Genomic DNA, 27,282 nt, shown 5'->3' with positions numbered 1-27,282 from the left:
AAAGAGTGTTCCAAATCACTATTGATCAGAGAAATGCAAATTAAGACAACTCTGAGATATCATTACACACCTGTCAGATTGGCTAAAATGACAGGAACAAATAACGATGAATGTTGGAGGGGCTCTGGGAAAACTGGGACACTGATGCTTTATTGGTGGAGTTGTGAAAGAATCCAACCATTCTGGAGAGCAATCTGGAATTATGCCCAAAAAGTTATCAAAATGTGCATACCCTTTGACCCAGCCATCCTGGGCTTATATCCCAAGGAAATACTAAAAAAGGGAAAGGGACCTGTATGTGCCAAAATGTTTGTGGCAGCCCTTTTCATAGTGGCTAGAAGCTGGAAGATGAATGGATGTCCATCAATTGGAGAATCGTTGGGTAAATTATGGTATATGAATGTTATGGAATATTATTTTTCTGTAAGAAATGACCAACAGGAGAAATACAGAGAGGCTTGGAGAGACTTACATCAACTCATGCTAAGTGAAACGAGCAGAACCAGAAGATCATTATACACTTCAACAATGATACTGTATGAGGATGTACTCTGACGGAAGTGGATATCTTCAACATAGAGAAGAGCTAATCCAATTCCAATTAATTAATGATGGACAGAATCAGCTACATCCAGAAAGGGAACACTGGGAAATGAGTGTAAACTGTTATTTTTACCTTCTGAATCCAATTCTTCCTGTGCAACAAGAAATTCGGTTCTACACATATATATTGTATCTAGAATATATTGTAATATATTTAACATGTATAAGACTGCCTGCCATCTGGGGGAGGGGGTTGGGGGAGGAAGGGAAAAAATCTGAACAGAAGTAAGTGCAAGGGATAATGTTGTAAGAAATTACCCATACATATGTACTGTCAAAAAAAAGTTATAATTATAAAATATAATAAAAATTAAATTTAAAAAAAACCACAGCAACATATAAAAAAAAGAAAAGAAAATCATATGAGAAGGTGCTTCTAAATCATTATTGATCTGATTAGCTGATCATTAAGTGATGCAAACATTCTGGAGGACAATTTGGAACTATGCCCAAAGGGCTAACAAACTGTGCATAACCCAGCAGTGTTCCGACTGGAACTTACATCCCAAAGAGATCTTAAAGGAGAGAAAGGGCCCCACATATACAAACATGTTTGTGGCAGCCCTTTTTGTAGTGACAAGAAAGTGGAAACAGAGTGGATGTCCATCAGTTGAAAAATGGCTGAATAAGTTATGGTATGTGAATGCTATGGAATAATATTGTTCTGTAAGAAACAACGAAAAGGATGATTTCAGAGAGACCTGAAGAAACTTACATAGACTGATGCTGAGTGAAATGAACAGAACTAGGAGATCCTTATACAATGCAACAACAAAATTATATAATGATTAATTCTGATGAATGTGGCTCTCTTCAAGAATGAGATGATTCTGACCAGTTCCAATTGTTTAATGATGAAGAGAGCCATCAACACCCAGAGAGAGGATTGCGGGAATTATCACAACATAGCATTTTCACTCTTTTTTTTGGTTTGTTTGTTTGCTTGCATTTTATTTTGCTTCTCATTTTTTTCTGGCTTGATTTGACTATATAAATATGTATGCACATATTGGATTTAACATGTATTTCTACCATGTTAAACATATACTGGACTACTTGTCATCTAGAGAAGGAGGGTGGGGAAGGGGGAGAAAATTGGAACACTAGATTTTGCAAGGGCTAATGTTGAATAATTGTCCACACATATGTTGTAAAAAAAATAAAAAGCTTTAATAAAGGAAAAAAATTAAAAAATAATTTTACAAATTAAGAACAATGGACTTGAAGAGAGGATGCAAAGAAATAAACATTGTAACCTTTACTGATCAAATAATAACATACACATACAAATTCTAAGAAATTACACAGCAAAGTGGCCTGAATATTGAAAGTAGACAGAATAAACACAAAGAAATTCCATGTTTAAATCACCAAGAAAATTGTAGTCAAGTTTCATAAACAGCAAGCAAACTTCTTTGGGGGGAGAACCAAGGGAAATAATGCTTCAACGATTATTGAAGTGAACAGAATAGCACAGGATTACTCAGTACTTCTAAGTAGTAGAAAGGGGGAAGGAGGAACAGGAGAAGGAGGATTGATGATGGTGGTGATAGTGATAGTGGTGGCTTTTATTAAGTGTTTTATGGTTTGCAAAATGCTTTATACATGTTATCTCATTGCTATCCTCACAACAATGCTATAAAGTGAGTGGTACTATTATCCTATGTTACAAATGAGAAAACTAAAGTTGAAAGAGACTGACCCAGGAAGCAAAAATAAGATTCTATACTGCTGACCCTGAACAGCAAAGAAAATAATTGGATGTTCACTAAAAGGAAATAAATTTTAACCATTTATTTAAAAGAACCCATACAAGAGCAGGATATTCAATATGCAAGCTAGCAAATAAATCTATCACCCAATAATCATTAAGTACCTACCATATGAAAGGCATTATGCAAAGTATCTGCCTTTGAGAAGTTATTAGGAGAAAAACACATTTATACATATATATATATATATATATGCCTGTGTCTATATACATGTGTACATAGATATTTATATACATCATGGGTTTGTAGTATATGCATGTGTAGATAGATATTTATTTATGTACATCATGGGTTTGTAGTAAACACAAAAATAGATGCTACATACTCTTTGGGTGATGGGTACTGGGAGAAAACATTTTAGAGGCACCTTGATGGTACAGTGGATAGAACAGTACAAAGGCTAGGACTTGAGTTCAAATCTACCCTCAGGCACTTGACAAGTACTGGCTGTATAACCCTATGCAAGTCACTTAACTCCAATTGCCTTGGAAACAAATACTTTACAGAGAAGGTGGTTGAATTAATTGAGTCTTAAAGATAACGGAGTAGTGTAGTAGATAATTGAGTCTTAAAGATAAAAGGGATTCTAAGAGTCAGAGTTATTGGGTAATGAATAGCAGGAAAAGGGATACTAAAAGATACTAATGATACTCATAACAGATATAAAAAGAACAATAAAACTTGCAAAAAATTCTAATGAAAGATAAAAGAAAGACTAAGGCCAGATAAGGACACAAATGTGGATGGGGGAATATTCTTGAGGTTTCTTTGATTTTCTTTTAAAACAACAACTCATACCTTGCCTAAGTGACAGTTATAACGGCAAAAGGCAGACATCAATGGGTTAAAGAAGCTGAAGGGTAATGGGAAAAATCAGTAGGAAATTAGGTAGGGAAATTGAATTAATATTTCAAAGAAAAACAACTCCATCCTCTCATTAATAGATCAATATTATAGGCTGTAGGATAATACAGAAGAACATCTCTCTGATGGGAAGAGGAAAAAGTGGGACATGGAAACCCAGTTAATTATTGGTCAAGATTCTGGTGAAGTTTATGAAAAATTTCAATCTCTCCCTTTGCCTCTGGTGATAGAAGAATGAGGCTAGAGTATAGGAGGGGGAGGATGGAGGTCCTCACTCTAGAGTGGGAGCTGGGCTCAGGCAGAAGAAAGAGAATGATCTGTCAGCATAATGAAACAAACCCACAGGTGTGGGAGCTGGGAAGATAAGAGTTTCATAATAAATTCTGCTTGGGAGTTGGGGTTGGACTAGTTACAAGATCAGCTTCTACAAGATAGGGTCATGCATTTCAGTGTTCATTCTAACTCTAGGGAATTATGCAATTGGGTACCTGGGAAGACACAGCTTAGAGAGGGCAGAATAGGAGTTCAAAGAAAAATAATAAGTAAAACATAAAAAGGGATGAGTTTTGAGATGAAAGGGGATAGGACCAAGGTGAGGGACAAGTTCCCCAGGTGAGGGAAACAGAAACTTCCCAGGGCTTCCAATCCTTCTGCTAGTCAATACAACCCCAGCACTCCATCCTGTAATGGCTACTTGTTCCTCTCCTCAAAATCTGGAATACCTGGCAAACCAGTTCAACTACATTATTCTCTGCTCCCTAATCTCTTGTTGAGGACTCTTACAAGAGACTCTTACTGGCTATGTGACTCTCTGCAAAACATTTTATGTTATTGAGCCCCAGTTTTCTTGTCCCCAAAATGGGAATAAGAAGAATACCTACGTTATAGGGCTGATTGGAGACTCAGAAGAATTAAGCCTAAGTTTAAATTGGTATATAAATGTGAGTTATCTTCCTCAATTTGACAAGGGGGGTGCTATGAGATAGGAATGGGCAGGGATATCTGCTCGAGGTTCTCCATTTACAAATGGGAGTGAGCACAGATTTTCTCCACATTTCCCACAAGCTATGCTGCTTAGGGACTTTTGGGGAATTGTTCATCATGCCTCTGCCTATAATAAGCTCCTTGAGGGCAAGTACTGTCTTAGTTTTAATTTTTATCAATTACTAAACCTTACCTTCTCTTTATCTAGATGTGTCTATTTCTTCCACTGATGTTTTTTGTAGGAGAGTATACTCTAGACTTTTTTTGGTGGTAGGAGTGAATAGCTATTTTTTTTTTTTTACTACACTACTCCGTTAAATTACTTTTTTTGGGGGGGAGGAGAGAGGCAAACAGGTTAAGTACTTTTTTCAAGGTGACACAGCTATTAAGTGTCTTAGACCAGATTTGAACTCAGGCTTCACCATGCTTAGTTAGCATTGTGCCTCCCACATAGTAGCCAATAGCTATCAGTCATGTCCAATTCTTTGTGATACCATTTAGGGTTTTCTTAGCAAAGGTACTAGAGTGGTTTGCCACTTCCTTCTCCAGTTCATTTTACAGAAGAGGAAACTGAAGCAAATGGAGTTAGATGACGTGCTCAGAATCACACAGCTATTGAGATCATATTTGAACTCAGGTCTTCCTGACCCCGGGAATTTTTACTTTTCCATTGTACCACCAAGCTGCCCCAGTAAGCACTTAATAAGTTTCTTTTCACTATTTAATTGACATTGGCAGAATGAAAGAGCACTGAATTGGGAATAAAAAACCTGGGGGGCTGTCCCTTTGATACTTAAAAGCTGTGTGACTCTGGACTTTGCTCCTCTGGATCATGGTGCCCTTAGCTGGAAAAGAGAAGGAATATGAAAACTACTCACCTCACAGGGCTGTTGTAAGCATAAAATTAGATAAAGGAAATCTAGCACCCTGAAACTGTGAAGTATATTATAAATGTGGGCTATGATTACTATTAACAATTATATCATGTTCTAGCCAACTAACATGGAAATAGCCAGTGATTTGATGTGGCATTTGTAGCTCTCCTACTGCTTGCAGTAGTGATTGCTGGGATGTGAGGCCTATATCTATTTTGAGACTGTTTAAAATCGGCCTTGGCTTTAAAATACATCTCCTGAAAGAAGAGATCCTGCTAACACATGTCATTTCAAACAAGAACATACATTTTCAATATGTAAACAGAATACTTTTTTGACTGCTATTTCAAAAATAGGTACACTTTAAAATCCACACATAGGAAATACATTGTATACATTGGTAAATTATGATTCTAGTTTGTCCTCAATTTCAAGAAATGCCTCTGCCAAGTATGCTAGCATACCAATAAATCACTTTAATTATAGTAAATGGCAGCTTCCGTAAATATATTCCTGGAGGTGAATAGCTTATATTATTGACTTTTCCAGTAGTAATTTAAGGGGAAAGTACTCACTCTAAAGCTGGAGATGACTGGTGTTCTACATGAATTACTTATGTATGGTATATTCCATTTTGATACCTGCTCCCCGAAACATTAATCCACAAGACGAGGCCCCTTAAACTGATGTCTTCGTTATGAAATTATCCATCTTGTAAATTATCTTCTTCCAAGTGTTTTGTTGGGCAAATTTAAGAGCTCATCTTTTATTATGCCTAGAGCGGCAGTACAGGTTCGAAAATGGTCTTTCGCCATTCTGTGGCTTAGGGAAAGATGCATCTGATTTTTTATTGGCATGGGAATATCATGAAAATTAAAATTTTAAGCGCCTGTAGTGAAGATAAATGTTTGATACAAATCCACAGCCCAATCTACTTATTTGGAGCATTCCAGAGAATTGAAAACATGCAAATTAATAAGACCCTCAAAGGCAGGAACTTTATCTTTCATTTCTCTCCTGAACCTTTATTTTCAGCCTCATCTCTTCATTGAGCTATAACCAGCCATTTTTTTAATCCAAGGAAAAAGACATGAAACAGTGCAGATCAACTTTTAAAAACACATTCATCGTATGTCTCTGTGTGTATGTGAATGTATAAGTATGTGAGGGATAGATACAAAGGACAAAAAAGGGTACATCTATAGCAATCTAATCTTTGACAAACCCAAAGATTCCAACATTAGGGATAAAAATTCATTATTCGGAAAAAACTGTTGGGAAAACTGGAAATTAGTATGGCAGAAATTAGATATGGATCCACACTTAACACCATATACCAAGATAAGATCAAAATGGGTCCATGATTTAGGCATAAAGAGGGAGATAATAAATAGATTAGAGGAACAGAGGATAATCTACCTCTCAGACTTGTGGAGGAGGAAGGAATTTATGACCAGAGGAGAACTAGAGATCATTATTGATCACAAAATAGAAGATTTTGATTACATCAAACTAAAAAGTTTCTGTACAAATAATACTAATGCAAACAAGATTAGAAGGGAAGTAACAAATTGGGAAAATATTTTTAAAAACAAAGGTTCTGACAAAGGTCTCATTTCCAAAATATATAGAGAACTGACCATAATATATAAGAAACCGAACCATTCTCCAATTGATAAATGGTCAAAGGATATGAACAGACAATTCTCAGAGGAAGAAATTGAAACTATATCCACTCACATGAAAGAGTGTTCCAAATCACTACTGATCAGAGAAATGCAAATTAAGACCACTCTGAGATACCACTACACACCTGTCAGATTGGCTAAGATGACAGGAACAAATAATGACAAATGTTGGAGGGGATGTGGGGAAATTGGGACACTAATACATTGCTGGTGGAGTTGTGAAAGAATCCAGCCATTCTGGAGAGCAATCTGGAATTATGCCCAAAAAGTTATCAAACTGTGCATACCCTTTGACCCAGCAGCGCTACTACTGGGATTATATCCCAAAGAAATACTAAAGAGCGGAAAGAGACATATATGTGCCAAAATGTTTGTGGCAGCTCTTTTTGTTGTAGCTAGAAACTGGAAGATGAATGGATGTCCATCAGTTGGAGAATGGTTGGGTAAATTGTGGTATATGAAAGTTATGGAATATTATTGCTCGGTAAGAAATGACCAGCAGGAGGAATACAGAGAGGCCTGGAGAGACTTAGATCGGCTGATGCTGAGTGAAATGAGCAGAACCAGAAGATCACTGTATACTTCAACAACAATACTGTATGAGGATGTATTCTGATGGAAGTGGAAATCTTCAACATAAAGAAGATCCAACTCACTTCCAGTTGATCAATGATGGACAGAGGTAGATACACCCAGAGAAGAAACACTGGGAGGGGAATGAAAATTGTTAGCACTAATATCTGTCTGCCCAGGTTGCATGTACCTTCGGATTCTAATGTTTATTGTGCAACAAGAAAATGATATTCGCACACATGTATTGTACTTAGACTATATTGTAACACATGTAAAATGTATGGTATTGCCTGTCGTCGGGGGGAGGGAATAGAGGGAGGGGGGGTAATTTGGAAAAATGAATACAAGGGATAATATTATAAAATATATATATATATATAATAAAAAAAAATTAAAAAAAAAATGGGAGTTCAACGAACATTAAGTACCTTTATGCCCAGCTACTGTAATAAGTACTGGGAATACTAAGAGGTAAGAAATAACAACCAGTTCCTGTTCTCAAGGACCTCACAGTCTAATGGGAAAGACAGCATGCCAAACTCTGTATATACAAGAGATATACAGGATAAATTGTAAATAATGAAGAAAGTTGCATTAAAAACATCAAGAAAGGCAAAAAAAAAAAAAAAGTATGTGAGGGAGAAGAGAGAGCAGGAATTTGGCTATTTTCTATTTTTACTAACTATTCTTGCTAATTAACACTATGTCAGTCAGGGATGTGCTGGAAGATGTTTAACAGCAGACTCTACAGAAAAAAAAATGTATAGTCAGAACACCTTTCAGTATAAAATCTACATCATTAACATTTGTCCTTCATTTTTAAAATCTAGACAATCAAAAAACCACATAATCAAGCCCTGATTTGTAACAATGGCTGATCCCTTCTGTGTATGAGTTTACACTGAAAATTTAACAACGGGATCTCTCTACAGCTGGCTCTAAAACATCCCATGTACTAAGCTCAGTCTTTTAGATAGTGTTCAAGGACTGCAAGCACTAATATTTCATTCTAAATTCCAGTATCTTGCAATAAAGCCCCCCATTCACCCTCCTAAATAGCTCTGCCTCTGAGCATCATCATCATCATCATCAAAATTGTAAAGTGGTAAAGGTATTAGATAAAAACAAACAAACTTGGGATTTGAAGCTGGAAGACCTAGGTTAAAATTCTAGGCTTGGCTCTTCTGTGCTCATGCATATCAATTTTCCTCTCTGAGCTTCAGGTTTCTCATTTGTAAAATATGGAAGCAGGGTACTTGGCTCCAAGGGGCACAATTAGAACCCATGGGTAGAAAGAGTAGAAAGGCAGTTTTAGATTGAACGAGAGGGACACTTTCCTAAGAATTCAAGCTATCTAAGAGGAGAACGCACTGCTTCATAAGGTAGTATTTCAATATTTGCAATCTCCAAGCCAAAGTTGTGTGAGTAATTATTGAGGATGTTATAGAAGGGTTTCCTGTTCCAGGAGTGACATCTTTGAACTAGAGATTCACTGGGTCATGGATTACAGTGATTCTGTGAAATTGGCCACCTTAGTCTTTTTTAGGGGTCCACTTGTCATTACTAAGTAATTGCATTTCTTGCATAAGGAAATTGAGGCTGAGAAAGGTTAAGTGACATGCCAGTATGCAAAGCTGAATATGAACCCAGGTTTTCCTGACTCCAAATTCAGCATTCTCGATAAGACACTATCCCAGTGTTCCAAACCAGAATAACAGTTCTTCCTCCCTTAGAACAATTTAAACTAATATTGAAAATTATTCTTCAGCAAATGCATCATTTAATAAAACTATGGCTCCTACCAATGAATTAATTTAAGCAGTCCAAATAAATTTGAATCCTTTAAAGCCAGTGGTAGGTATGTTTGTTTTTAATGACTTCAGGAAGTCGGAAGTATAGTTTAACTACCACAGAGGGGGAAAAAACAGATTTTTCAAGTATCATTATTCAGTTTTGGAATGCAGATAGAATCCATCATTTTAAAAATAATTAAGACACACAAACTATCATAGTCACTATTTGAGGGAGACTGAAAAGGCTCTAATGAATGCCTAATGTACCCAAAAGAAATAATTTGGTGTCAATAATAACACTTGTTCATATGTATATATTCTTTTACATTTTAGAAATGTGTTACTCTTTATATACATGGTTGACAGGAAAGATATCAAAATCTGCATTTTATAAGGAGGGAAACTAAGCCTCCAAGACCAGTTGATTTGCTTAAGTCAGTTCCTCTAGCTCCGATTAGAAATGAAACTATGATCAAGTTCTCCTGATTCCAGTGACATAAAGACTGAAGGTTTGAAAATCAAAAGTAGGAGTCCCAGTCCGAATTCCTACCACTTGTATGATTTCAGGCAAGTTGATCACTTACTTTTGGAGTTTCATTTTTCTAATATGTAAAATGAGAATTTGTATTACCTACTGTCCAGGGATTCTGTCAAGAACTGCAACCCTTAAAATACAACATTGTTATAAATTATATAATGATAAGGTCTGCCTTTCTCCAGACTGTGCCACATCCTCCCACAACAGTCCTGTCACATGGCACACACATATTGAGCCCCCTTTCTCTCTCCCCAATTTAGTTGGAAAAGATAAACAAAGGGCAATTTGCTTCCTGTCCACTTGGTCTCAATTCCAGGCAATTCATTAAACCGTGGCCAGAACATTTATTAAAAAGATCGCATAGTCACCCTTTGCTCACAAAAATGTGACCCTACATTCTTTCTAGTGATCAGTTTGTTGTAAATGAGCAATATCTGGCACCATGATCAATAATATATAGCTTTCAGGTCCCAATTATTCATAAAGTAGGCCATTCTCATGCAAAGTTTCTCCTTTACCTTGTACATCTAGAGAGGAGAGAATGGCTGCAATCACAGGTGAATCTCATTAGTACAGGGAAATTGATTAACTATTCTCCCAAAGGTCCAGGAGGGGCTCGATACCAGTGCCTAAAGCAAGGATTTGCGTCAGCTATGGACCTGGCTGTCCCCACCACTGGGACAGGGAATTAAAAGCCATTTGAAGAAACAAGCCTAAAAAAGTTATTGGTAAAGTTAAGTTAAAATTCTTTCTCATGCATGAGTTTATAGTTGATCTATCAAACATACAGAAAACAGTAGGAGGTTTCGGGAGAGAATACCATTAAGATGTCCTTTCTCCATCATCTTCTATACCACAAGGCTGCTAACTTGCTTACTGGCTTGGTACATTTCATAGCTATTATTTAGATCATGGGGTTTCAGTCAGCACTGCGCTATTCCCCAACATCATTAGAGGGCTAGAAAGAAGCACCCACCACACCAATTATAGGCGAAAACAGATCAGTGTTTGCATATACCAGACAAGGTAGTGAAAGGAGAAGCTCAATTACAATTAGTTCACCAATTTCATTTTTCATTTGTGCAGCTTGGGAATAGTATTCAGTTACTTCCATTGTTGATACTTAATATTGAAAATGACAAATTTGACCAAGATCATAATAATAATGTAGATGACATTTATCTAGCGCTTTAAAGTTTGCAAAAAGCTTCACTGGCATCATCTCATTGAGCCATAGAATAATTCTAAGAAAACTGTGCTCTGATCACCTCAATATTATTTATGAGGAAACTGAGGCTAAAAGGAAAAGTGACAGCCAAAGTCATACAGCTCTGAGTATCTGAGATAAGCTACTCCAAGTCCAGTACTCCACCCACTCTCAGAAGCTACATCCTGGTGGCAACCAGGTGGCATTGGAAGCCTCTTCTTGTCTTCTCCTTAAGCCCATTAGACTTCTCCAAAGAATTTACCAAAACCAGAAGTGAGCATTCACCTCCATCAGTTTGTTCAGGCGTGGTTTCCCCATTCAGAATAGGAGGCTGCCTGCAAGTATATGGGTAGGGATGCCCTGGGAAGAGGCTCAAGGTCACTCTCTCCCACCCAACTCCACTTATTTGAATACTTCAAAGAATCTCTAAGCTCAGAGATGGGGATACTCTCTTTTCCAATAATCATCCTAAGAGGGGAGCCATAATATGGTAAAATACTGGATATAACTGGACCAGGAATCAGGAAGAACTGGGTTCAAATTCTACTTCTGATGCTGATTCTATAACTATGGATAAGTCACTTCACCCCCTGGGCATCAAGGTTCCTTTTATGAAAAAGTGAAATTATACCTAATGTACTTACATGATGGACCTGTTGGAAGATTCAAAAAAAGATTCTGTGTATTAAGCACTTTGAAACCATAAAATGAGATACAAAGGTCACCCAATACTCTTCATGTTGGGTAATTTTTCCCCATATCCAGCTAGAAAGCTCTTCTATCAGAGCTATTCGATGCAGTAGAGACCTTCCTCTAGTTAGTTATTTTTACAATTTAAGGAATCAATGTCCAGGTCAACCATTCAAATGCCATCAGCCCTTTTTACAACATCACTGATTCTCCTATCAAAACAATACATTTTCTTAATGATATATTACTGATAATATGCTGCTATCTATTTAAATTCACTGTGTATCTTTCCATTGTCCCAGAAAATCATGTAAAATTTTTATTCTTCTGAGATCATGGTGTACTATGACTTACCGCCATTATCATCAGAAAATTGGTATGAAAACAGGGACCTCTATGGCAGAGAACAAGTTATGCTCAAAGAAGTGTGTTGTAGTCTTCTAAATGATGTCCTACCTGATTGTTTTGTGCCATTAAATTCTGAGCCGGGCCACAATCATTGGGCCACGTCTGTCCACCAGGCACGTGCCGACAGCCTACCTCGGCGAGGTTACATTACACAATCCAACTCCCTAGAACAGTCTGATTCTGAAAAGTGTTTCATCCCTTTGATGTTTACCCATCCAGAATGCTAGACTGACTTCTTCAGAGTACTTCGGGCAGAGTACTTGGTCTTTGAGCAAAAATAATGAAATTCCACCCAGCTAAACATTAAAAGAGATTCCAAAAAGGAAAGCCAAGTGAAAATACTTTTGGGAAGAAGACCAAATTAATTTGTTAAGTCCTCACTGTGATTTAGCTTTTTAGTTCAGGGATAACTGTGTTGGAGATATGGTGGGGGAAGACAGGGGCAGAGAGGATGAGAAGAAAGCAACAAATGCTACCTTTTTTTCTTCTTTGGTACGTCTCAAAGCTATTTTTTAGATCTTGGAAATTCAAACAGCTTTACCTACATCATACATTTTACCTGAGGCCAGACAAAGAATTGTGTGGAATTCAGCCTGCAAGTGTTTATTGTGAGGCCCACTTATCTTTATCATGTAGTAAGGATGAGTACAGATGGATCAATGCAAGGGACAGGATATCACAATTAGAATCTGCCTACCTGAGCTTGACCCCATCTACTTCAGAAGTTACCCTAATTTCCCACATTATCTATTAATATAATCTTATTCAGCTCTATATTCTGGGGCATAAATTCAGGTACAGAAAGATTCCTCTCAGACCCAGATTCTACAAGGCTATTTGGGAACAATAATTATTCAGCTCAGGGTCTGACCCCGCCCAATCAATGAGTTATTCGACAGCCAGATCATATCAGAGACTCAAAAACCCCACAACAAAAGAATTTAATTAAGGCATAAACAGACATAGCAATGGAGAGGAAAAAAGTAGTCCAACATTCTCTGCAACCACACACATAAAATGCAATCTCTAAAACTCTCATGGAGTAAGAATCTAATTCTCATTCAATCACTCTGGCTCCTCAGAACAACAAAGGGACAAGGCTGTTTCAGAACTTACAGTCCCGAGGGTGGGCACTTGAAGCACAATGCTCTCTGTCTCTCAGAATGTTTTTTGTTTTTTTTGTTTTGTTTTTTTTTTTTTTGTTTGTTTGTTTGTTTTCCAGGATGAGGCCAAGCTCTAGGATGGCTACAGGGTCTTGCCTCAGTTCTACCTCATCAAGGTCCACATGAAACAAAGGATTTTGGGAGCACTGAGGCCATATACCTCTCTGCTGCTGCTCCAAACACAGTTCTTCCTTGGTACTCTAATATCCTGTGTAGTACTCTGCACCCTCTCTTGGTGAAATAACTCTGTTGCTAGGTCAAGCTAGCTAAGCATCGTGAGAGACACAGTCCAAAGCATTTCTCTTAACCAGTGTCTCTTGATCCCCAGTATGAAGAGAAATCCAGTCATCACTTATTGCTCTCTACAAAGTATTTCTCCATTACATTTTCCACTACTAGAAAAGAAAAGCCAGAGAGAGTGCTAGCAGTATGGGCAAGAGACTTGACCAGTCTAGGAGGCTGCATAGAAGAGGTGTGTGGGGGGGTGGAAGTAAGGCCAATGATACCAACAAAAAGCAAGGATATTCTATTCCTCATGTCAGTGGCAACAAAGAGGTTAAATGGGAATAGGCTGACAAATATTTCCTTGGAAGGGGCCTTCGTGATGATTTTCTCTAGACTTGTACTTCAAGGGCCACCCACACAGACAGTACAGGGATGCACAAAGTGTTTCAGCAGCAGCTATTTATTTGAAAGGTCTTCTGGCCACAGCTCTACCCTGTAGGTATTTTCTTCTCATATCTTTCCCTTAAAAAGCTAAGAATGATATGTTAGAAACAAGCCCTTTGTTTCCCCCAATGAGCTTCTCATTGATTTTCTTCTGAGGTACTGTGGATTTCAGCTATTGAGAGCAAAACAACAGAAAGTCATTTTACTATATTTCAATTTGTTTTATCTAAGTTCCAGAAATGCCTTTTCTTCTGCAGGACTGTTATACAATAATGAATCCATTTATATGTTTCCTATCATCCCCTTAAATAATAGGACATAAAGAATCCAACTAGAGTACATGGATAATTGTATATTTTATATAAAAATTTCCACTCTAAACTTGAACTAATCTGAAAATTACTTTCTAGAAAAGAGTAGAACAAATCATCTCCCTGATAGGCCAATATTCAATCTGAATATTGACCAAGTTCAACAGTTCTCCAAGCAGTGAGAACAAATGAAACTTATACTGACATCTTCCTCTGCTGTGTAATCATATAATGGAGCTAACAAGGATGCTCAAAGGCTATGCCAAGAGAGTCCCAAAGCTGGCAGGTGGTACCAAGCTAGAAGGTCTTTGAACCTTTGAATCTAGAAATTGCTTCTGCCTGCTATTTGAGGACCATCTGCGCAAAAAAGAAAAATCAGGACAAATTCTGGTAAACTGGTTTATAAAGGCATTGGGAGTTAATCAAAGTTTGTAATATGGGCCTGAAGCCAGAGGGCACAACGAACAAGGAATGCCATAGTCAGGTTGCAGAATCTTGAATGTAAATACTGGAACCTGAACCCTGAAGCCAGTAGAATCTGAAATATAAGAAATGATACAATGATCCAAGACAACTTCAAAAGATGTATGATGACAAATGCTAATATCCATCTCCAAAGACAAAATTGATGAACTCTAAGTACAGATCAAAGCAGACTTTTTAAACTTTCTTAATTTTTCTTGCCATTTTTCTATAATCTAGCTAATATGGAAATAAATTATTTACATGAATTCACATGTATAATTGACATTACATTTTTTGCCTTTTCAGTGGATGGGAAAAGGGCTAAAAAGAGGGAGAGAACTTGGGAATTCAAAATAAATTTAAATGAATGTTAAAAATAAATAAGATTTTTTTCAAAAGAAATAATATTGCTCAGGTATATGCCAGAAGACTGATAACTTTTTTTAAATGGATAAATATTTCCAAAAAATTCAAATATTAACAGAAAAAAAGTAAAATGTAAATACCTCATTTTCAGAGAAATTTATTTTAACAGCCCTAAATCACGCATAAAACAAAAAAGACCAGATGAATCCACAAGGGACTTCTGTTAATCAGTCAAAAGACAATATTGCTATTACAGAAATTATTTGAAAATTAAGGAAAAAACTTTTCAGATTGGACAAATATATTCCTTTCATCTAAATTATATAAAGATAAAATACAGAAATAAAGTTACAGATTAATATTCCTAATAAATATTGACATAAATTACTGAATAAAATATTAGCAAAGAGTTACATCAGCATGGTAAAAAGATTATACACTATGACCAGATTGGAGTTATGCAAGGTTGGTTCAATAAACTATAAATATAATTGATAACATTAATGAGAAATATAGTGATTTCGCTGATATGGGAAATACCCAGATGAGGAAATCCTTTCTCTTGATGCAAGTCAGCATACTCTCCAGAAACATATTATCTTAGAATTTCCTCGAGCACTTGGACGTCAATGACTTGCCCAGCTCACAAAAATACTACGTATCAGTGATGCCAGGTGTTCATGGACTTGAGAATGGCTCTCTATCTAATACATCATGCTGAGCCTGGCTCAAGTTGAAGGCCTTCTCACTATCAGGCAACAAATGAAAACTTCTGCAGTAGTGAAGAGAACACCTTGTTAGGGTCAGACTGTCTCCTAGGCATTCTGTGAGTATAAAGAATAAGCAAAATCATCCACAATGTAATTTGAGTGTCTTCCATACTTAGGACTAATTATCCCAATGCGCCCTGAGCTTGATTACCAATAATCTGGTCTTTCTTGTGGCCTGCTTCCCAGGATGTTTCCGCTTGTCTTAGCTTTTGCTGCCCACAATCTGAATGAGTATACCCCTTCTCTGTCTGTGCAGCTTCCCTTCCTCTATGCCCTCTGAATCTGGGTTAGCTCAGACTTGCTATCATAATCAATATTAATGAAAAAATTAAAATTTCATTATGACATCATTAGATGTAGGAGAGCTCTCTGACAAAATACAGCCCCCATTTCTGTTTAAAAAAATACTAAAAAGCAGAAGAATCAATGAATCTCTCCTTAATATAATAAGGAGCATCTACATAAAACCAAGAACCCAGCATTATATGTACCAAAGATAATCTTACTAACCCTAACCTACATGATAAGAACAAGGGTTAAGAAAAGATGTCCATTATAATCACCAGTGTTTGATATAGTTCCACACATGATACAGTTCCAGCAATAAGACAAGATAAATAAATTGAGAGATTAAGCATAGGCTAAGAAGAAAGAAATAATTGTTTTTGCAGACAGCATGGTTTATTTAGAGGACATTAAGTTACAGTGAATATTAAGTGAAAAATTAATAACTTCAGCAAAGTATAAGTATGTAAAATAAATCAGCAGATATCAGCCTTATCTATATTAGCAAAACTTACAGCAAAAAGAACTAGAAAAGGAAACTACACCTACTAAGAAACATGCAGCAATTATAAGAATGTAATCTCAAAGGATTTTATAGAAACAAAATCAATCTAAATAAATGGGCAATTAGTCACTGCTGAACACTGAGCCAAGCCAACAAAATAAAAATAACATTATTATATAAATTAATCTATAGATTCAGTATATGTCATTCATATTGTCAGATGTTTCCTTAAAAATATACTAGAAAGAATAATAAAATCTACTGAAGGATTAAAAGGTTGAGAATCTCAGTGAAAACGATAAAATAGTTTTTTTTTAAATAGGAAGGAAAGAGGATTAATAACTTCACTTCTTAAACAGTATTATAAAAGCAATAATCAAAATTATTCAGTGTTGTTTGGAAGATAAGAAAAATTTATCAGTGGTGCAGATTACATATATAAAAGCCAGGAGCAATCATATTGCAACAAGGTATATGATAAATCTAAGAATCCCTATTACTAGGGACAGATTTGGTATTTGACAAAAACTGCTGGGAAAGCTTGAAGACAGAGTCCAGAATTGAGATTCAGACTAACATTTCATCCCAAATACTAAATGAAATAGCTTCTAAATTCATACATGACTGAGATATGAGCAGTCACATCATAAACAAAGGAGAGGAAGAAGGAAGGAATTCAATTTCTAACTATGGAGAGGGGAAGAGTTCTTGAGGAAACAATCAAATCACAGGAGATAAAATGAACAATTTTAACTATATTATATGAGCAAAATCAATGCAGTTGGATTAGAAAGAAACCAACTGACCAGGGAAAAATCCTTCTAGCAAATTTCTCTGATAAAAGTCAGACATTGAAGACATATGGGAAACTGATATAAATTTAAAAGTATATGAGCCACTGTCATTCTCCAATAGATACAGTAAATGATCAAAGGATATGAAAAGTTAGCTTTTAAAAGAAAAAAAAGGCAAGCTATCAGCAGTCATATGAACAAATTATCAAAATCATTAAAAAATAGGAATCAAAACAATGCTGAGGGGTTCCACGATGTACCCATCAGAGTAGCCATGATGTTAAAAATATGAAATGACAATTGTTGGAACGTCCATGGGAAGATAGATACTCTAATACATTATTAGTAGAACTTTGAATTAAGTCAACCATACAGGAAAGTAAATTGGAACTACAGTTGAAAAAAAAATCACTATAAACAATGCACATCCTTTGACCCAGTGATATCAATACTAGATCTTTTCTTCAAAGAGATCTAAGAAAAAAACTCATAAAATATTCATATAGCAAAGAAATGGAAACAAAGTGTATGCCCATCATTTGGAAAATTACTGAAAATTATGGTTATAAGTAGAATAGAATATTAATATGCCACAAGAGATGATAAAAGAGATTATTGTAAAGTGAGAAAAAGCAGAAAAACAATTCAAGGGACTACTTTAACATTATAAGGAAAACAACTTTGAAACATTTAAGTATTATGATTGGTTCAATGACCAATCAGGACTTTGTAAGGCCAAGGATGATTCTGGCTTTCCATTTCTTTCTCTTGACAGGAAGTCAAAGACTACAGGTACAAAATGAGATAGACATTTCAGACACAGTTAATCTTTAGACTTAATCTACTTGACTTTACTTATTTGGGGCAGCAAAGTGGCACGACAAACAGAGAACTGGGCTGGAACTCAGAAGAGTTCAAATACAGACTCAGACACTTTATTATTAGCTGTGTGACCTGGAGCAAGTCAAATAACCTCTGTCAGTCTCCACAGCTGTAAAATGGTCGTCTGTTAGGAGGATCAAATGAGATAATAATTGGAAAGTCCCACAGCACAAGGCCCCTTAGCTATTATTATGATTATTGTCTATGATTGGTTATTAGGGAAGCCTTTTTTTATGTGAGAGAAATGACAGCAAAGCAAATGCAGTGAGAAAAGTATAAAAATATTAAAGAATTTATACTATTAGCATGTATATGGTGTGTCGTTCATTTACAAAGCATTTTTGATATGTACTCTCAAAGCTACCTAGTGAAACAGGTGCTGTAATTATTACCTAATTTTACAGATTAGGAAACTGAGGCTGAGAGACATTAAGTGACTTGCCTCGTATCACAACACCAACAAATATGTGAGGTAAAATTGGAATTCAGGTCTTTCTAAATTGAGATCCAGTGTTCTATTCAATATATGACCTAGCTTCCTCAAATAAGCCTGGGACTCCTTCCAATGTACTATCTGGCTGCTTCTGACAACCCCAATAGATTAAAATTCACTGAAGAGATGAGAAGGAAGGTAAGAAGGTGCAGGACTAGAACTCTGTGAAATGTAACACATACTTTTAAAAATTATACAATAGCTGTATAGATTCATGGCTTCATTTGCAATCCTTTTGTTTTCAATTCTTCATTATATATATGAAAACATTTGTGCTTTGTATGCTTTTTGAATTAACATTTTTTTAAAAAAATTTTAAGTGTTCATCCTACTCCTCTTTTGAAACAGTGAGGCATCGAACCAATCAAAAGTCTTTGCTCTCCTCATTAAATTGAGGATTCAGTCCAATCCAAGCATTCATCTACATGAATTTACAGTTATTTGCAGAGCAGTGTGGAAAGCCCTAGAAGGGTTAGGTTTAAGAAAACATTGCCTAGCTTCAAAGAGCTCCTGTTTTAAGAAAGAGAAATTTATGTCCTCAAACTTTAGTCAACTAGCAAAAACCTATCTCAGTGCTTAGCACACATTGGTATTCAAGAACTCAGCAAATCTGGTTTAAAGTGAGAAAATCTTCCCAATTGATCATCTTTGCAAAATCTAGCAACACAACTCATGTTTCACTTAATAAAGCTAGTTGAGCTGATACTCTTTCAACATTTCTTCCATTTGGAACCATTAATGAAATAAGTCGAGTCTGTCATAAACCCAAATCTCAGAACAAACATTTTCTACAATAGTGAATATTTTCTTTTCCTGGTGGTGGGTTCAGGTACAATACACATTTCCTTCTCTATTTCTTCTCCCCCTAGGAAATTTATCTTTCTTTGGCATCTGTCAGCTCTACTCCTCTGTGAATTACTTATTTCTGCACAAAGAATTAATGTATTGGTCTGTGATACTCATCTAAACTTTCTATTACTATACTTCAGCTCTTAAGAGTCCCTTCTGTCCCCTCTCTGACCTCAATTTTGTGTATTTAAAGTTCATTATGTAGCTTAATTTCTATTGTAATCATTTTTCCTCCATCTTTGATTTTGTAACTTTTATTTACCTTAACTCCAATCTGTCATTTTTTTTCTTTTTAGAACATTTATTGCTAACTGGCACAAATAACCCTTGGATGTGTGCCAGGCAGCACACTTTCATTTGTCTTAGAAAATTCCCCCAGGGCTTCTGTGCTCCTTGCTTTACCCCATTCATATTCACCCAACACTTCAGGATCATTTTAGGAGATACTGGAAAAAATGAAACACTTTATTTAGGGCCCTTTCCAAAAGTCACATTAATTCTACTTATCCACATTACCCAGACTGATTGCCATTATCTCATGGATGCCACATAACCTCAGAATGTACTGTTATTTTGCTGTTTCTCAAACATGATTACATCATCTTCTGACTATAAAGTACTTCCTATGCAAAGAAATCTTCATGTTTATGAGTGGCTTTATTTAAAGATACATATCTATGCCCATCCCTGACACACCCTCCAGAAGACAAGATTTCATCTTTAAGCACCACTGTCTCTACAAAAAGAATGTCATCTTATAATCCACTCCATGCATGTTCAGCCTCCATGCAGTTGGCTGAACTGGTCTTGAGGCAGTAGACAGACAGGCTATTGGAGGGTCTTCATATGAGCCTTTCCAGCTTGGCAGGACCTTCCAGGACCAACAATGTGGTAGTAGAGACTTCAAGAAGGCAGAATTACACCACAAGTAGGTAATGAAGGAGGATGTCAGTTGCCTTTCCTTTAATTTTTTAGAACTTTAGAGGAAACTCACAATATAAATGCTATGAGCTATTATTTAGACAGGTTCAACTCATTGTGTTCTAACTTGACAACACTAGGCCTTATCATTCATCATCTGTAAAATGAGGGGGTTGTATTAGAGGGCTGCTGAGGTTTCTTCTAATTCTACATTATTAGATAAACATTGTTCAGTCATTTTTCTTTTTTTTTCTTTCTTTTTTATTGTTATAGCTTTTTATTTACAAGATATAGGCATAGTTTGTTGGTGGAGTCGTGAAAGAATCCAACCATTCTGGAGAGTAATCTGGAATTATGCCCAAAAAGTTATCAAACTGTGCATACCCTTTGACCCAGCAGTGTCACTACTGGGCTTGTATCCCAAGGAAATACTAAAAAAGGGAAAGGGACCTGTATGTGCCAAAATGTTTGTGGCAGCTCTTTTCGTAGTGGCTAGAAACTGAAAATTGAATGGATGCCCATCAACTGGAGAATGGTTGGATAAATTATGATATATGAATGTTATGGAATATTATTGTTCTGTAAAAATGACCAACAGGAGGAATACAGAGAGGCCTGGAGAGACTTACATCAACTGATGCTGAGTGAAACTAGCAGAACTAGAAGATCATTATTCACTTCAACAATGATCTTTATGAGGATGTATTCTGATGGAAGTGGAAATCTTCAACATAAAGAAGATCCAACTCACTTCCAGTTGATCAATGATGGACAGAATCAGCTACACCCAGAAAAGGAACACTGGGAAATGAATGTAAACTGTGAGCATTTTTTTTGTTTTTCTTCCCAGATTATTTTTACCTTCCGAATACAATTCTTCCTTTGCAACAACAACAACAAAATTCGGTTCTGCACATATATATTGTATCTAGGATATACTATAAGATATTTAATATGTATGGGAATCGGTGCCATCTAGGAGAGGGGATGGAGGGAAAGAGGGGAAAAACTCGGAACAGAAGGGAGTACAAGGGATAATGTTGTAAAAAAAATTACCTATGCATATGTACTGTCGAAAAAAATGTTATAATTATAAAATTAATTAAAAAAAGATATATGCATAGTTAATTTTTCAGCATTGACAATTGCAAAACCTTTTGTTCCAACTTTTCCCCTCCTTCCCCAAACCCCTTCCCCCAGACGGCAGGTTGACCAACACATGTTAAATATGTTAAAGTAGAAGTTAAATACAATATATGTATACATGTCCAAATAGTTATTTTGCTGTACAAAAAGAATCAGACTTTGGAATAGCCAATTAGTCTGGGAAGGAAATCCAAAATGCAAGTGGACAAAAATAGAGGGATTAGGAATTCTATGTAGTGGTTCACAGTCATCTCCCAGAGTTCTTTCGCTGGGTGTAGCTGATTCAGTTCATTACTGCTCTATTGGAACTGATTTGGTTCATCTCATCGTTGGAGAGGGCCACGTCCATCAGAATTGATCATCATATAGTATTGTTGTTGAAGTGTATAATGATCTCCTGGTCCTGCTCATTTTACTCAGCATCAGTTCATGTCAGTCTCTCCAGGACTCTCTGAAATCATCTTGCTGGTCATTTCTTACAGAACAATAATATTCCATAACATTCATATACCACAATTTATTCAGCCATTCTCCAATTGATGGGCATTCACTCAGTTTCCAGTTTCTGGCCACTACAGAGAGGGCTGCCACAAACATTCTTGCACATACAGGTCCATTTCCCTTCTTTAAAATCTCTTTGGGATATAAGCCCAGTAGTAACGCTGCTGGATCTGTTCAGTCATTTTTCAATCATGTTTGACTCTGTTTATTCCATTTGGGGTTTAAACATGTAAAAGGTAATGGGTACAAAAACAGAAAATATCCTTTCTCACCTCAGTATGTATATGTGAGATGGGTTATTGGAAGAAAGTCTTTAAGTCTACATTTTGTTCTACCCAGTCATTTTTTTTAATAATAAAAAAGTGCAATGAGATTTCATATTCTCTGTAACTTCCAGTCAGTTCTGCAACTGTGAAGATGTGGTGTGATACAAAATAGCATTAATGAAAACTACCTAATATTTTCATCAGTTATACCATTGATGGTCTCATAAAAAAGTTAACGAGTTGAAAAAGAAGGCACATAGACTGATAGTTACTGACATTCTTTCAAATATCTTTGGTCAGTAGTGCAGTCAGTTCTACTATACCTCTCATTTTGAAAACATGAATTGGTTCCAATATAATTGCTAAATTAGTTAACATTTAGAACATAAAGCAAATTTCAGTTTGCTTATGCACAATTTCTTCCTAGAGAAAGGAGAATGAAGAAAACTGTCACTTCACAATAACTCAAACTGTATCCTTTCGAAGGGCCACTTCTTCAAACATATTTCAGGTATTTTTAAAAATAAAATGCCATCTGTATTGACTGCATTCCGGTGCAGTAGGAGCTGTGGGCAGAGCAAGGCTGCCATATACATATTATTTACCTTCTACCAGGACCTCTGGTGCCATACACCCTGCCAGGACCAGAATTTTGGCCTACCCATCTCGACTAAGAGACTAAATCAGCCCAGCATAAAAGTCAAGCAGCAGCTAGAAGGCCCTGACATCATTACTATTTAGTACAGAATACATATATTCCTTAACTATGTAATATGTATAAAATTATACTACCATTTCTATTAAGTTCCTACCTTTTTCTTATGTGTTATTGATGAAGTTTTTGAGCATCATTTCCCTAAAGCTATTTCCTCATAAATCCTGTGGTTTTTATTGCATAGTATGGTATTTTAGGGCATACCTATGTGACATTACAGTGAAACTGATTGTAGTACTATATAGCTATTTTCTCTCTCTTTCAGTCAAACTGTAAATTCTTCAAAGTCCTTAGAATTGTGTTACCTCCTCCAATCCCCTAATATTATTTGATATAGTCCAGTTGCTCTGATGGTCCTGGTACCATTTATACTTGAAAAGTATACTTCAAATATTTGCAAAGTTATCTTTTTTCCTTCCTGGGTACCTGAGAAGAGCAAATATAATCATTCCATGAATCTTTATTGTTTAGCATTCCCCTGCATTGTGAGGAATGACAAAAGGGACAATTTCAGAGACATCTTGGAAGACTTGCATGAATGGATGCAGAGTGAACCAAGGAGAACTAATAGAAAATGCTGTAACAACAACCAGAAAGTAAAGGAAAATCATTAAAATACATTAATTATGTAGAATGTTGGAGAGGATGTGGGAAAACGGGGACACTGATACATTGTTAGTGGAATTGGGAATACATCCAGCCATTCTGGAGAGCAATTTGGTGTAAGGGCCCCTTTAAATGGGCGGACACAGTGCATCGGGAGATTGAGGCCCAGAAGTAATTTCTGTGGATGTTAGGACTGCCTTGTAGGTGGGATCTTGGCTATGATGAGATAGCTTCGTAATGGGTGACTCTCTCACTGATTGGCTGTGTGTTTGAGACCTCACAGGCCCTTTATAAGCCCACTGCAGGCAGCAGTAATTCTCTTTAACCTGGTGCTCTTCACCCAGGCTCCCTAGCCTGGGTGGCCAAGCCAAGATGGGTAGCCAAAAGAGGTAAGGAGTTTGGTAGTGAACATGTGGGTCTTCTGACCAGGTGTCCACTCGGGAACCAACAAGTCAGGGCATCAGTCAGGGCATTATGTGAGTAGGTATAATAAAGGCTTTTAAGATTACATGTGGCTGTTCTTGAGTGTGCTACCGGTTATTAAGCTATAGATTCAAGAGATTGTGGCCAGAGACCTTTGAAGGCCTCAGAGGAGGTAAGCCGGGTAGAGTTCACACTGCAAAGGTCAGTGGTCAAAGGTACTCTGTTGGGCCTAGAGCAGACTAGTAATTGTAACTGCCAGGAGAGCACGTTATAATTTGGAACTATGCTCAAAAAGTTATCAAACTGCATACCCTTTGACCCAGCAGTGTTGCTACTGGGCTTGTATCCCAAAGAGATCTTAAAGAAGGGAAAGGGACCTACATGTGCAAGAATGTTTGTGGCAGCCCTCTTTGTGGTGGCCAGAAACTGGAAACTGAGCATGCCCATCAATTGGAGAATGGCTGAATAAATTGTGGTATATGACTATTATGGAATAGTATTGTTCTGTAAGAAATGACCAGCAAGATGATTTCAGAAAGACTGGAGAGACTTACATGAACTGATGCTGAGGGAAATGAGCAGGACCAGGAGATCATTATATACTTCAAAAACAAAAAGACTATATAATGATCAATTCTGATGGACATGGCCCTCTCCAATGATGAGATGAACCAAATCAGTTCCAATAGAGCTGTAATGAACTGAACCAGCTACACTCAGCAAAAGAACTCTAGGAGATGATTATGAACCACTACATAGAATTCCCAATCTCTCTTATTTTGTCCACCTGCATTTTGGATTTCCTTCACAGGCTAATTGTACATTATTTCAAAGTCCGATTCTTTTTGTACAGCAAAACAACTGTTTGGACATGTATACATATATTGTATTTAATTTATACTTTAACATATTTAACATGTATTGGTCAAACTGCCATCTTGGGGGGGGAGGAGGGGAAAAATTAGAACAAAAGGTTTGGCAATTGTCAATATTGTAAAATTACCCATGCATATAACAGGTAAATATATGAGAGAGAGAGAGAGAGAGAGAGAGAGAGAGAGAGAGAGAGAGAGAGAGAGAGAGAGAGAGAACAAGATGGTCCATTTGTGAGCTTTGAGAGCTTTCTTTGTCTTAAGTTTCCTCTTTTGTAAAACAGAGGTTATAATAGCACTTACCTTTTTGTTGTTCAGTCATTTCCTTTATGTCTCTTCATTATCCTACTTGGAGTTTTCTTGGCAAAGATACTTGAGTGGTTTGCCATTTCCTTATCCAATTATTTACCTTGCAATTCTCTTTATCTGAAAATTTGATGAAACATATAAATCATTTCAAATTTATCATTATAAAAAAAGACATAATTATAATCAATGTGCCTTCCAAAGATCAATGGTGAATTTTGTTATCTACCTCCTGACAGAGTGATGATAAACTCAAAATGCAAAATAAGAGATACTTTTTTGGACATTTAGAATTTGTTTTTACTTTACTATGCATATTTGTTCCAAGGATTTTGTTTATCTCATAACCTTTACAAAATGTCATTTGTTTGTTAAGGCTATATAACTCTGTATTTGGAGGATAATTGTCCTTTGTGTCTATTTTTTGAAGGATATATTACACCCATGCTATATAGGCTGTTCTAATTCTCTCAAATACAAGAAAATATACTTCTACCCCCAACTTCTTGCCAGAGTGGACCCCTTGGACTGAAACCAAAAATAAAGTGTTTCTCCAGAGTCTGAAATGGGGGAGGTGAATTAAAGCACAGGATACACCTCAAGAGAAAATAAAGGACAGTGGAAGTAGCCAGCCCTTGTAGCCTAAACCCGCCTATGCCCAAATAACTAGCGTTAGAAGATTAGGTTGCATAGGAGGTATATGTTCAAATATGAGTTCAACATGAAAGTCAATGAGGCTCCTTGCAATTCTGATTTTCTGTGGTCTACCTGGGTACTTCCATAAGCAAACTCTCACATCACAAACTCATCAATTTCCTTTGCTTCTGAAGTGCTCTGTGTTTGCCTTCCTTTGATCTACTACTCATTTTTTTCTTACGCTTGGACTATTGTCACTGTCATCTTCTTCCAAGAAGCATCCCCCTTAATGTCACCCAATAGTAATAATCTTCTTCCCTGAACCTCTATCCAGTAAAATGAAATCTTTGGAAAGGAATATTCCTTTTGCTCACTTCTTGGTACAGTACAAAATTTCATCAAACTATTTACTTCCCATGCCCAGATTTTCTATATACTCCTCAAATATCCACTATTCTGCAAACCTACTTCCTATTCACATGTACATCCACACTGCCCAAGCGTACTATCATACCCACCAACTTCTTGCACATCCATGATATTATACCCATTCACATACTGCCCACGTGTAACATTAAAGCCATTCATTTCCTTTCTGGGTATATTATATCCTTCCACTTCCTACAAATGACTACCAGTATGGGTGCAGCATCAACTTTATGTCATACATTTGTAAAAAGAGTAGGAGAGGTGACAATCTAATCCTATTCACTGAATACTCACTGAGTGATTACAATATGCAAAATACTGTGCTAGTGTGATTACATTTGAATATATGGTAAGATACAAAGGGGAAGGTGACACACCTTGAGGAAGAAGGAAGCAATAGCAATTATTCTCCTCATATTGTCACATGTATTAGCTCTCCCAGGATGGGCACAGAACCCATATAAATCAAGTCTTCAATAAATACTAGTGATCAAGTCAGTATCTGTAGGTGAGGAAGATGGAAGATGTAATATGAGGAACAATAGTTGAATGAAGACAAGGAAAAGAACAGTCCTGAAGAACCTGCATTTCAGCATGCCAAGAACTTTGGTAAGCCTTATCCTCATTAATGTGTCCATGCTTTAAAGAAACTCTTCAATCACAGTCTAACATTTCTAGCTAATATTATTCTTATGATCGCCAAAGAATGCCAATTAATCAAGGCAAAGTCCTGCTGGGTTGCCTCTTTCATAAGTTCATAATCAAGAGTTTCGAATGAAGCCACGAGATCTCAACCTACCCACAACAGAAACCACACCAATTTCAACATTAACTGTAGGGTTTAATCACTGTGTGTCGAAGGAATTAAGAGTTTGGAGACAATCATTATTTTTCAAACTTTCCTGAAATTTCTA

The 27,282-nt window shown here is 36.5% G+C and overlaps 1 long non-coding RNA gene across 1 annotated transcript in view; it reads right to left on the bottom strand.

Moving 5' to 3' along the window:
- Positions 1 to 27,282, bottom strand: part of LOC141548411 (uncharacterized) — a 320,862-nt gene that overhangs the window by 164,855 nt on the left and 128,725 nt on the right. Inside the window, exon 2 of the long non-coding RNA XR_012483938.1 lies at positions 25,301 to 25,423. This is a non-coding gene — a long non-coding RNA (uncharacterized LOC141548411). The remainder of the gene's footprint in view (positions 1 to 25,300; positions 25,424 to 27,282) is intronic.

Source organism: Sminthopsis crassicaudata, chromosome X, assembly GCF_048593235.1.
Source record: "Sminthopsis crassicaudata isolate SCR6 chromosome X, ASM4859323v1, whole genome shotgun sequence".
Classification (NCBI taxonomy): Eukaryota; Metazoa; Chordata; class Mammalia; order Dasyuromorphia; family Dasyuridae; genus Sminthopsis; species Sminthopsis crassicaudata.
Note: the sequence above shows the minus strand (reverse complement) of the source record. Positions and strands in the feature narration are given on the sequence as shown.